This window comes from Meles meles, chromosome 5 (genome assembly GCF_922984935.1).
Source record: "Meles meles chromosome 5, mMelMel3.1 paternal haplotype, whole genome shotgun sequence".
In the NCBI taxonomy this organism is placed as follows: domain Eukaryota; kingdom Metazoa; phylum Chordata; class Mammalia; order Carnivora; family Mustelidae; genus Meles; species Meles meles.
In genome coordinates, this window is record NC_060070.1 from 152,275,173 (window position 1) to 152,285,659 (window position 10,487).

Genomic DNA, 10,487 nt, shown 5'->3' on the forward strand with positions numbered 1-10,487 from the left:
AAAGTGTTACCCTATAACCCGGCAATTGCACTACTAGGTATTTATCCAAAGGATAGAAACATAGTGGTTTGAAAGAGCACCTGACCCCAATGTTTATATCAGCAATGCCCACAATAGCCAAAATATAAAAAGAGCCCAGGTGTTCATCGACAAATGAATGGATAAAGACTGTATATATATATGTACATATATATATTTATATAATTTTAGCTTTAGCTATCCTTATCTAAATGAATATTACTCAGCCATCAAAAAGAATGAAATCTTGCCATTTACAATGACAAGATGGAACTAAAGGGTATTATGCTAAGCAAAACAAGTCAGTCAGAGCAAGTCAAATACCATATGATTTCACTCATATGTGGAATTTAAGAAACCAAACAGATGAACCTAGGGGAAAAGAAGGAAAAATAAAATAAGATGAAAATAGAGAGGGAGTCTAACCATAGGAAACAAACTGAGGGTTGCTGGAGGGGAGGTGAGTGGGAGAACTGGGTAAGTGGATGATGGACATTAAGGAAGACACATGATGTATTCAGCACAAGATGTTATATACAATTGATGAATCACTGAATTCTACCTCTGAAACTAATAATAGGGATTACATTAACTAAATTTAATTTAGATCAATACTTTAAAAATTTTTAAATGAACCTACATATTTACAGTATTTTAAGTGCCATTAATCTCTAATCAAAAGATATTTTGTACCTACAACTGATGCAAATACAGGGGGCATTATGTATTTTTTCTTATATTAAATTAAAATGACTTTTTGTGATAATGTGGAACTAAATTGGTATAAGCTATGCAATTTCAATGAATACATCATTTCTTCAAATAGTTACTGATAAAATCCAATGGCCTTTACTTTAAAACATAATAGATCCTCTTCCCACCACCACCAATGGTTTACTTTTTTGAAGATTTCCTTTAAAAATTGCTAAATGGTTGGTCCTAACAGGAAACATGTGCTAACAGAGGATGGAACAGGAAAATGGCAGTTCTTTCACTGGGTTTTTCCTGCTGGGGTTCTCTGACCGGCCTCAACTGGACCTAGTCCTCTTTGTGGTCCTCCTGATCTTCTATCTGTTCACTCTGCTGGGAAACACCACCATCATTGCCTTGTCCCACCTCGACCCACACCTTCAAACTCCCATGTACTTTTTCCTCTCCAACCTAAGCTTCCTGGACCTGTGTTACACGACCAGCACTGTTCCTCAGCTCCTGGTTCATCTCAGGACAGCAGACAAGTCTATCTCGTTTGGTGGCTGTGTAGTTCAGCTGTATGTCTCCTTAGGGTTGGGATCCACAGAATGCATTCTGTGAGGGGTCATGGCATTTGACCACTATGCAGCCATCTGCAAGCCCCTGCAATACACCGTGATCATGCACCCCCGTGTCTGTGCCCTCATGGCTTCTGCATCATGGTTCATTGGTTTTGCCAACTCCTCACTGGACACAGTGCTCACATTCCTTTTACCACTTTGTGGGAGAAATAAAATAGACCACTTCTTTTGTGAGGTCCCCGCACTGCTCAAGCTTGCCTGTGTTGACACCAATGTAGATGAGTCTGTGCTCTTCTTTGTCGGTGTGGCCATTCTCCTCATACCTGTGACATTAATCACAGTCTCCTATGGTTGGATTGTCAGGGCGGTCTTAAGAATAAAGTCATCTGCAGGGCAGAGGAAAGCGTTTGGCACATGTGGGTCCCACATCACAGTGGTCTCCCTGTTCTATGGCACAACCATCTATGCTTACCTCCAGCCCAGCAACAACTACTCCCAGGACCAGGGCAAGTTCATTTCTCTGTTCTACACCATCATCACCCCCATGGTCAACCCTGTCATATATACACTGAGGAACAAGGATGTGACACGAGCAATGAAGAAGGTGCTTTGTAGGGGCCAGGACTCCAAGTGACTGAGTGGGGAAGACCCTTTGATGGAAGATTTTGACTGTCAGATATTTTAAGAAGATTGTGTTCTCCCCATGTCATCCAAAATTTCCTGCAACATCTCTGAAGGGAATTTTCTTACCTGATGCTTTAATGCAAGTGAGTGCTCAAAATCCAAGTTCATGGGTTCATGCAGCCTTCAGAGATTCTCCTAGAACATCTGCATCATATTTCATTTTAAGAAACTTCAGAGGTTTTTCATATTCCCCCCTCATTTGGGAACACTATTCCATTCCTTTTTGCAAGAGGACACACACATATCATGAAGTCATGGGGAAATAAGAATACAAATGACTAAAACATGATAAGAAATACTAATACTAATAAGTCATATGCCTCCAACAGTTTGCTAGAAAAATGCTAGCATTTTTTCCTAGCAAAGCATTGGAGGCATATCACTTTTTCTTGCATTGTGACCATGACTCAATTTCGAGGCCCACAGGCTGACTCTATCACAGCTTTGTCATACAATTGGTTGGGCAACTCTGCAAAAAACAGACTTTTAGCTCAGAGAAAAGCCTATTAACATCAGTCCTGATAAATCCACTCAGATATCGAGCCCTAGTATGACAACACCAGTGTGACGGTGATTTTAGGTAACCTTCCTGTCCCAGACATTGAGGGCATGATGCATACCTGCCAGTGACTGTGGGAGCATCGATGGTAATAAGCAGGTGGTGCTGACAAGCGAGTTTGGGCATAGCCAGACGAGTACAAACGTGAGGTCTACGAGTTGTTGTTTGTGTTCATGAGCCACCCTGTTAGTTACAAATGACTCGAGCACGGTATCGTATCTGAACAGAACATGACAGAAGCCCTGTTTTATAGTCTCTCTATTTTACCTACAATAATGCAGCAAAAGTTTCAAAGGGTAAAAGACATTTAGACCCTCTCTTCATACTATTTTGTAAATTCTTCGATCCAGCCATCAAATGATCAATGCTTTTATATCTCATATCCACCAAAAGCCCCATATATTTCAATACTATAAAAATGTAGGAAGTGCCCTCTATTTCACAGGAAATGCCATGTTTTGTGGAGCTAACTTAGATTCACCAGGAGGAAATGTAAAGAATAAATACAATGTGTATTAATTATTAAATATCTCCATACGCCTATACCTTACAAATAGCCATCTCATTATGAACTGTCATACAATTCTGAATTAGGAGTAATAAATATCCCAGAACAACTGAATCTGACATTGTAGCCCTTCGATCTTAACTCTAGCTCAGTTTGCTTTTAAGTGTGTTTTAGGGTATGGATCTGGGTTTCTGTATATATGTATTGTCACAAATAGTGTTGTTTTCCTATGGAGGCTGGAGCTTTGACAATGTCATCTTCACAGAAATGTTTCTGATTTTGGAAGATTTTCCCAATGCGTAACCCAGTGTTGGTAAATGTGTTTGTGACTTGGACTGGACACATATGCATAACAACTCTACTGTTCCCTATGCTGACAGCTAACCAGCATCCCCAGGGCCTTGAACTCTGAGCTGACCATGCTCGTGCCAAGTGATCTTGCTGCAGAGACAGCATGTGGAGGCTGGAAATGACAGCCAGGGGAGATTATGCACACAGTCAGGTTCTCTTTGTATTGCTAATAGCATCACAATATTCCCACTTGAAATCAAGACCTGAGATATATCTTTTTTAAAAGATTTATCTTATTTTTTCAGTGTTCCAAGATTCATTGTTTATGGATCACAGCCATTGCTTCATTCATTACATGCCCTCCTTAATACCCATGACCATGCTCACCCAACCCTCCCCCCAAAACCCTCAGGTTGTTTCTCAGTTTCCACAGTCTCTCATGGTTTTTCTCCCCCTCCAATTCCTCCAACTCACTTCTCTCCTTCTCCCAATATCCTCTGTGTTATTTCTTATGCTCCACAAGTAAGTGAAACCATATGACAATTGACTCTCTCTGCTTGGCTTATTTCACTCAGCATAATCTCACATGGATGTGACTACATCCATGTTGGTACAAAAGTTAGTGGAACACAAGTTGGTACGAACACTTTGGAAAATCTTAAGGAATCTCCATAAGAAAGATTCCTGAAGAAATTAAAAACAGAGCTACCCTATGACCCTGCAATTGCGCTATGGGTTATTTACCCCAAAGATACAGAGGCAGGGAAAATAAGGGTCATCTGTACCCCAGTGTTCAAATCAGCAATGGCCAGAGTCATCAAACTGTGCAAAGAGCCATGATGCCCTTCAATAGACGAATGGGCAAAGAAGATATGGTCCATGTATACAATGGAGTTCTATGCCTCCATCATAAATGATGAACACCTGGGATCTATGTTGACACCATAGTGATGCTTCATGTATACCAGTAGAAAAATAGTTTTTTATTACTGTTTATCCCTGGTGTTGACAAATTTCCTGCTCTCCATTAGGTTTCGACCACATCCTGACAGTTATACCCAAATGGTTACTTTAAATCCCTCAAATGAAAGATGACAGAGGAGTAAGGGACCCATTTCAGCTGGTCCCTGAATTTAGCTGAATATCTACCAAACAATTCTGAACACCCACGTAATCAGCCTGAGATGTAAGAATATATATTTGGATCTCTAGAAAAGTGACTGCTTTTTGCAACGTAAGACATGCAGAGTTGTGAATCCTTGGGGAAATATCAGAAGATAAACAGAAGGGGAAGGGAGCCTACAGAAGCTGACTCCTGGAAAGGATATAACACCCGAGTACAAAAGCAGAACCTTGGAAATCTTCTATAAGGAACAACATCCCTCTCTGAAAGGGGCTCTGGAGATGAAAAGGCAGAACTCTAGGTAGAGCATTATGTTCTCAGGATATGAGGAGTCACAGAGTTAAAGGGGTAACTGAGAAGCCTCAGAACCAAAGGTGATTCCCAGTGTAGCAGAATGCCTGAACAGTGGAGCCAGGATGCAGGTTCTGGTCAGCATTGCCAGGAAAGGTCTCAGCTCAGATGGCCATAAACTGCAAGTCAGGCCAGTTGAGAATCTCTCTTCTCTTGGGCAGCCTGAAATATCAGGAGTCTGCCCCGGGACTGGACAAAAACTCACAGAGTGGTGGTGGCTGGGAAAGGGCTTTAGAGCAGTGCCCAGCTAGAATCCAGGAGCTGCAGGTGTGCATATGGGAGCCCACAGATGCCCACAGATTTAGAAGCATAAAAGGCAGGGACCCCCCCCCCCCTCCGGGGCCCCTGCTTCAATCTGAGAGAGTTACCGTGGGCATGCACAGTGATAGGCTGTAGCTTTCTGTGGCACATATAGAAATGGAGACTGTTTGTATTGGAGGGTTTAGTGAAGAGAGCAGACTGTGATTTCTCTGCTATCCACCAGAGGTTGGGTGCAGGCATTTTTACTCTGACCCTTGGAAGAGGCATGGAAAACCACCAGAGAACAAAAGCCACACATAAGACCTGTTTCTACTGAGCCCATTCATCTCCCCGCTGCCACTCCAACCGGGCCAAGGCAATTCCCTCCAACCAGGGATGCCTGAGAAACAGCAGAGTAGGCTGCTATCCCAGAAGACAGGCTGGAAGAACAAGAGGATGACAACCTTATGGACCCCATAAGACTATAAAATTCTATTGCCAAGAAAAATAGTATATTGAGCTCCAGTTGAGTTGCAGACATTGCCTCCTGGCTTTTTTTTTTTTTTTTTTCAGATACAACTCTCTTTTTCTTTCTATTTGTTTTTTTTATGCTTTTTCTCTTACCTTTTTCTCATTTCAACTAGATGTTTATTATATAAACTTATATTTCATAGTAGCTCTTTAACTGTACTTTTTCATACCTGTATTTCTTTATAGATACATGCTTTATTGAAGTCCTTTTTTCCCTATCCAGTTTTACACACACACACACACACACACACACAAACACACACACATGTTCTTACTTCCTTATAGTTTTGGGAAGTAGTGTCCTCTAAAAAAAAAAAAACAGACCAAAATACACCCAGAGACAACTGAAATACCCTGCTTTGTCCACACTGAAAGATTATAGCCTACCTTTCCCTCCCCTCTCCTTTAAAAATTTTTTTTTAAAAAATTTAATGAATTTTATTATGTGTTTCCTTTTGGCTTAGTTTTGTTGGTGGTTTCCAACCACCCTGGATTTTCCTAGGGTGTGTCTTGCTTAGGTCCTGGTTGATATTTTGGACTCTGATCATTCACCCAATCATCCCTTGAGAGAATGACTAGGAGGTGGAACTCTCAACAAAGAAAAGAAACAGAGACTGTCATCTGCCACAGAACTAGTGGATATGGATATAAGCAAACTGTCAGAGATAGAATTCTGGAGAGCAAGCATGACATCAATAGCTGGACTTGAAAGAAGCATTAGTGACAATATAGAATTTCTAAGGTTAGAAATGAGATCTAATCAGGCCAAACTTAAAAATGCTATGAATGAGTTGCAGTCTAAACTGGATACTCTAACAGCCAGAGTAAATGAGGCAGAAAAACAAATTAGTGATCTAGAAGACAAGCTCATAGAAGAAAGTGGAAGAAAACAGAGACAGGCTTCTGGTAACACATGAGAAAAGGATTGCAGAGATTAATGATGCCATGAAAAGTTCCAATGTCAGAAATATTGGGATCCCTAAGGGGGTCGAGAGATAGAGAGAGAGCCCATGCTAGAAGGTATCTTTGAGCAAATCAAAGCTGAGCACTTCCGTATTTTGGGGGAGGAAAAAAGCATTTGAGCCCAAGAGGCTGAGAGAACCCCTCCCAAAATCAATGAATATAGCTCAACACCTGAATGTATAATAGTGAAGCTTGAAAATTGTGCAACCAAAAAAAATCCCGAGAAAACCTAGGGAGAGGAGGGTCCTTACAGGGAGCAACATCAAAAGAACATCAGATCTATCCACAGACAACTGGTGAGCCAGAAAGTGTTGGCAAGATATATTCAGGGTACTAAATGAAATGAATATGCAACTAAGAATACTTTATCCAGCTAGGATGTCATTCAGAATGGATGAGAGCTAAAGCACTTCCAGGACAAGCAGAAACGGAAAGAATATGTGACCACCAAGCCAGTCCTCAAATATTAAGGGGGATTCTGTAAATGAGGAGAAATCTCAAGAGTCACACAGACCAGAAAGGAAAAGAAAATCTATGGAAAGAGGGATTTAACAGGCAATACAAAGGCACTAAATTCATATCTTTCGATAGTCACTCGACGTGTAAATGGGTTAACTGCTCCTAGCAAATGAAACAAGGAAGCAGATGGAGTAAAAAAAAAAAAAAAAAGGAACCATCCATATGCTGTCTACAAGAGACTCATTTTGAACCTAAAGACACCTCCAGATTGAAAGTGAGGAGATGGAGAACCTGGCTAATGGACCTCAGAAGAAAGCTGGGGTAGCAATCCTCATTTCAGACAAATTAGACTTTAAACATAGACAGTAATAAGAGACATCGAGGGACCCTATTATACTTAAAGGGTCTGTCCAACAAGAAGATCTAACAAATGTAAATATCTAGGCCCCCAGTATGGGAGCAGCCATTTATATAAAACAATTAATAACCAAAATAAAGAAAGATATTGATAATAATATATTAATAGTAGGATATGTCAACACTCCACTCTCAGCAGTGGACAGATCATCAAGCAGAAGATGAACAAAGAAACAAATCCTGTGAAAGACACATTGGACCACGTGGAATTCTTAGATATTTACAGAACATTCTCCCTTAAAACACCAAGGCATCATGGTACTGGCATAAAAACAGACATGTAGACCAGTGGAACAGAGTAGAGAGCTGAGATATGGACCCTCAACTCTATGGTCAAATAATCTTTGACAAAGCAGGAAAAAATATACAGTGGAAAAAAGACAGTCTCTTAAATAAATGGTGCTGGGAAAATTGGACAGCTATATGTAGAAGAAGGAAACTCGACCATTCTCTTACACCATGCACAAGATAAACTGAAAATGGATAAAAGACCTCAATGTGAGGCAGAAATCCATCAGAATCCTAGAGGAGAACATACGCAGTAACCTCTTCGATATTAGCCACAGCAAATTCTTTCAAGATATGTCTCCAAAGGCCAAGGAAACAAAAGCGAAAATGAACTTTTGGGACTTCATCAAGATCAAAAGCTTCCACACAGCAGAGGAAACAGTCAACAAAACAAGGAGGCAACCCATGGAATGGGAGAAGATATTTGCAAATGACAGTACAGACAAAAGGTTGATATCCAGGATCTATAAAGAACTCCTCAAACTCAACACACACAAAACAGAGAATCAGATCAAAAAATGGGCAGAAGATATGAACAGACACTTCTCCAATGAAGACATACAAATGGCTATCAGACACATGAAAAAATGTTCATCATCACTAGCCATCAGGGAGATTCAAATTAAAACCACATTGAGATACCACCTGACACCAGTTAGAACGGCCAAAATTAGCAAGACAGGAAACAACGTGTGTTGGAGAGGATGTGGAGAAAGGGGAACCCTCTTACACTGTTGGTGGGAATGCAAGTGGTTCAGCCACTTTGGAGAACAGTGTGGAGATACCTCAAGAAATTAAAAATAGAGCTTCGCTATGACCCTGCAATTGCACTGCTGGGTATTTACCCCAAAGATACAGATGTAGTGCAAAGAAGGGCCATCTGTACCCCAATGTTTATAGCAGCAATGGCCACGGTCACCAAACTGTGGAAAGAATCAAGATGCCCTTCAATGGACGAGTGGATAAGGAAGATGTGGTCCATATACACTATGGAGTATTATGCCTCCATCAGAAAGGATGAATACCCAACTTTTGTATCAACATGGACGGGACTGGAAGAGATTATGCTGAGGGAAATAAGTCAAGCAGAGAGAGTCAATTATCATATGGTTTCACTTATTTGTGGAGCATAACAAATAACATGGAGGATATGGGGAGATGGAGAGGAGAAGGGAGTTGAGGGAAATTGGAAGGGGAGGTGAACCATGAGAGACTATGGACTCTGAAAAACAACCTGAGAGTCTTAAGGGGCAGGGAGTTGGAGGTTGGGGTAACAAGGTGGTGGTTATTAGGGAGGGCACGTGTTGCATGGAGTACTGGGTGTGGTGCAAAAAACAATAAATACTGTTACGTTGAAAAGAATTTAAAAAAATTAAAACAAACAATCAAACAAAAAAAAAGAACTCCACAAACTCAACAACAAAAAAAACAGATAATCAGGTCAAGAAAAGGGCAGAAGACATGAGCAGACACTTCTCCATAGAAGACATACAAATGGCTAACAGACACATGAAAAAGTGTTCATTACCATTAGCCACCATGGAAATTCAAATGAAAACCACATTGAGATACCGCCTTACACCAGTTAGAATGGCAAAGGTTGACAAGGCAAGAAACAACAAATGTTGGAGAAGTTGTGGAGAAAGGGGAACCCTCTCACACTGTTGGTGGGAACACAAATTGGCACAGCCACTATGAAAAGCAGTGTATAGTTTCCTCAAAAAATTAAAAATAGAGCTACATTATGACTCACAATTGCATTACTGGGTATGTACCCCAATGATACAGACGTAGTGAAAAGAAGGGCCATATGTACCCCAATGTTCATAACAGCAATGGTCACAATTGCCAAAATGTGGAAAGAACCAAGATGCCCTTCATCAGATGAATGGATAAATAAGATGTGGTCCATATATACAATGGAATATTACTCAGCTATCAGAAAGGATGAATACCCAACTTTTACATCAGCATGGAGGGGATTATGCTAAGTGAAATAAGTCAAGCAAAGAAAGTCAATTATCATATGGTTTCACGTACTTATGGAATATAAGGAATACCATGGAGGACATTAGGAGAAGGAAAGGAAAAGTGAGAGGGGGTGGGAATTGGAGTGGGAGATGAACCATGAGAGATTATGGACTCTGGGTAACAAATGGAGGGTTTTAGAAGGGAGGGAGTTGGGGGGTGGGTGAGCCTGGTGATGGGTATTAAGGAGGACATGGAACTCATGTTATACTCAAACAATGAATCATGGAACATGACATCAAAACTAATGATGTACTGTATGGTGACTAACAACACACACACACACACACACACACAGAAGAAAAAAACCCCAAATATTCACTTAAAGGAAATGAATCTCTTTCACACCGAGGGTTCTGTGTGTCCTTAAGAGCAGAAAAGTAGTTGCTTACGCAGAACAATAGGCTGTGTGGTTTCATGAGACTTTGAGGGGATTTGCACCAAAGAAAGTTCATTTGATGGACTTTACAGTGACCATTTGGATATAACTGTCAGGATGTGGTTGAAACATAACAGAAAGCAGGAAATTTGTCACCATTGGGGATAGACAGTGTACAGAACTGTTTTCCTACTGATATACATGAAGCATCACAATGGTGTCAAGACATATCCTAGGTGTTGATTTCAAGTGGGAATAGCGTGATGCTTTAGTGATACAGAGAGAACCTGACCGTGTGCATAATCTCCCCTAGCTGTCATTTCCAGGCTCCAAATGCTGTCTCTGCAGCAAGATCACTTGGCATGAGCATAGCCAGC

At 40.8% G+C, this 10,487-nt stretch overlaps 1 pseudogene; it reads left to right on the forward strand.

The window, feature by feature from the left end:
- The first annotated feature begins 984 nt into the window (after positions 1–984).
- On the forward strand, positions 985–1,923 carry LOC123942292 (annotated as a pseudogene).
- Positions 1,924–10,487: the final 8,564 nt, after the last annotated feature.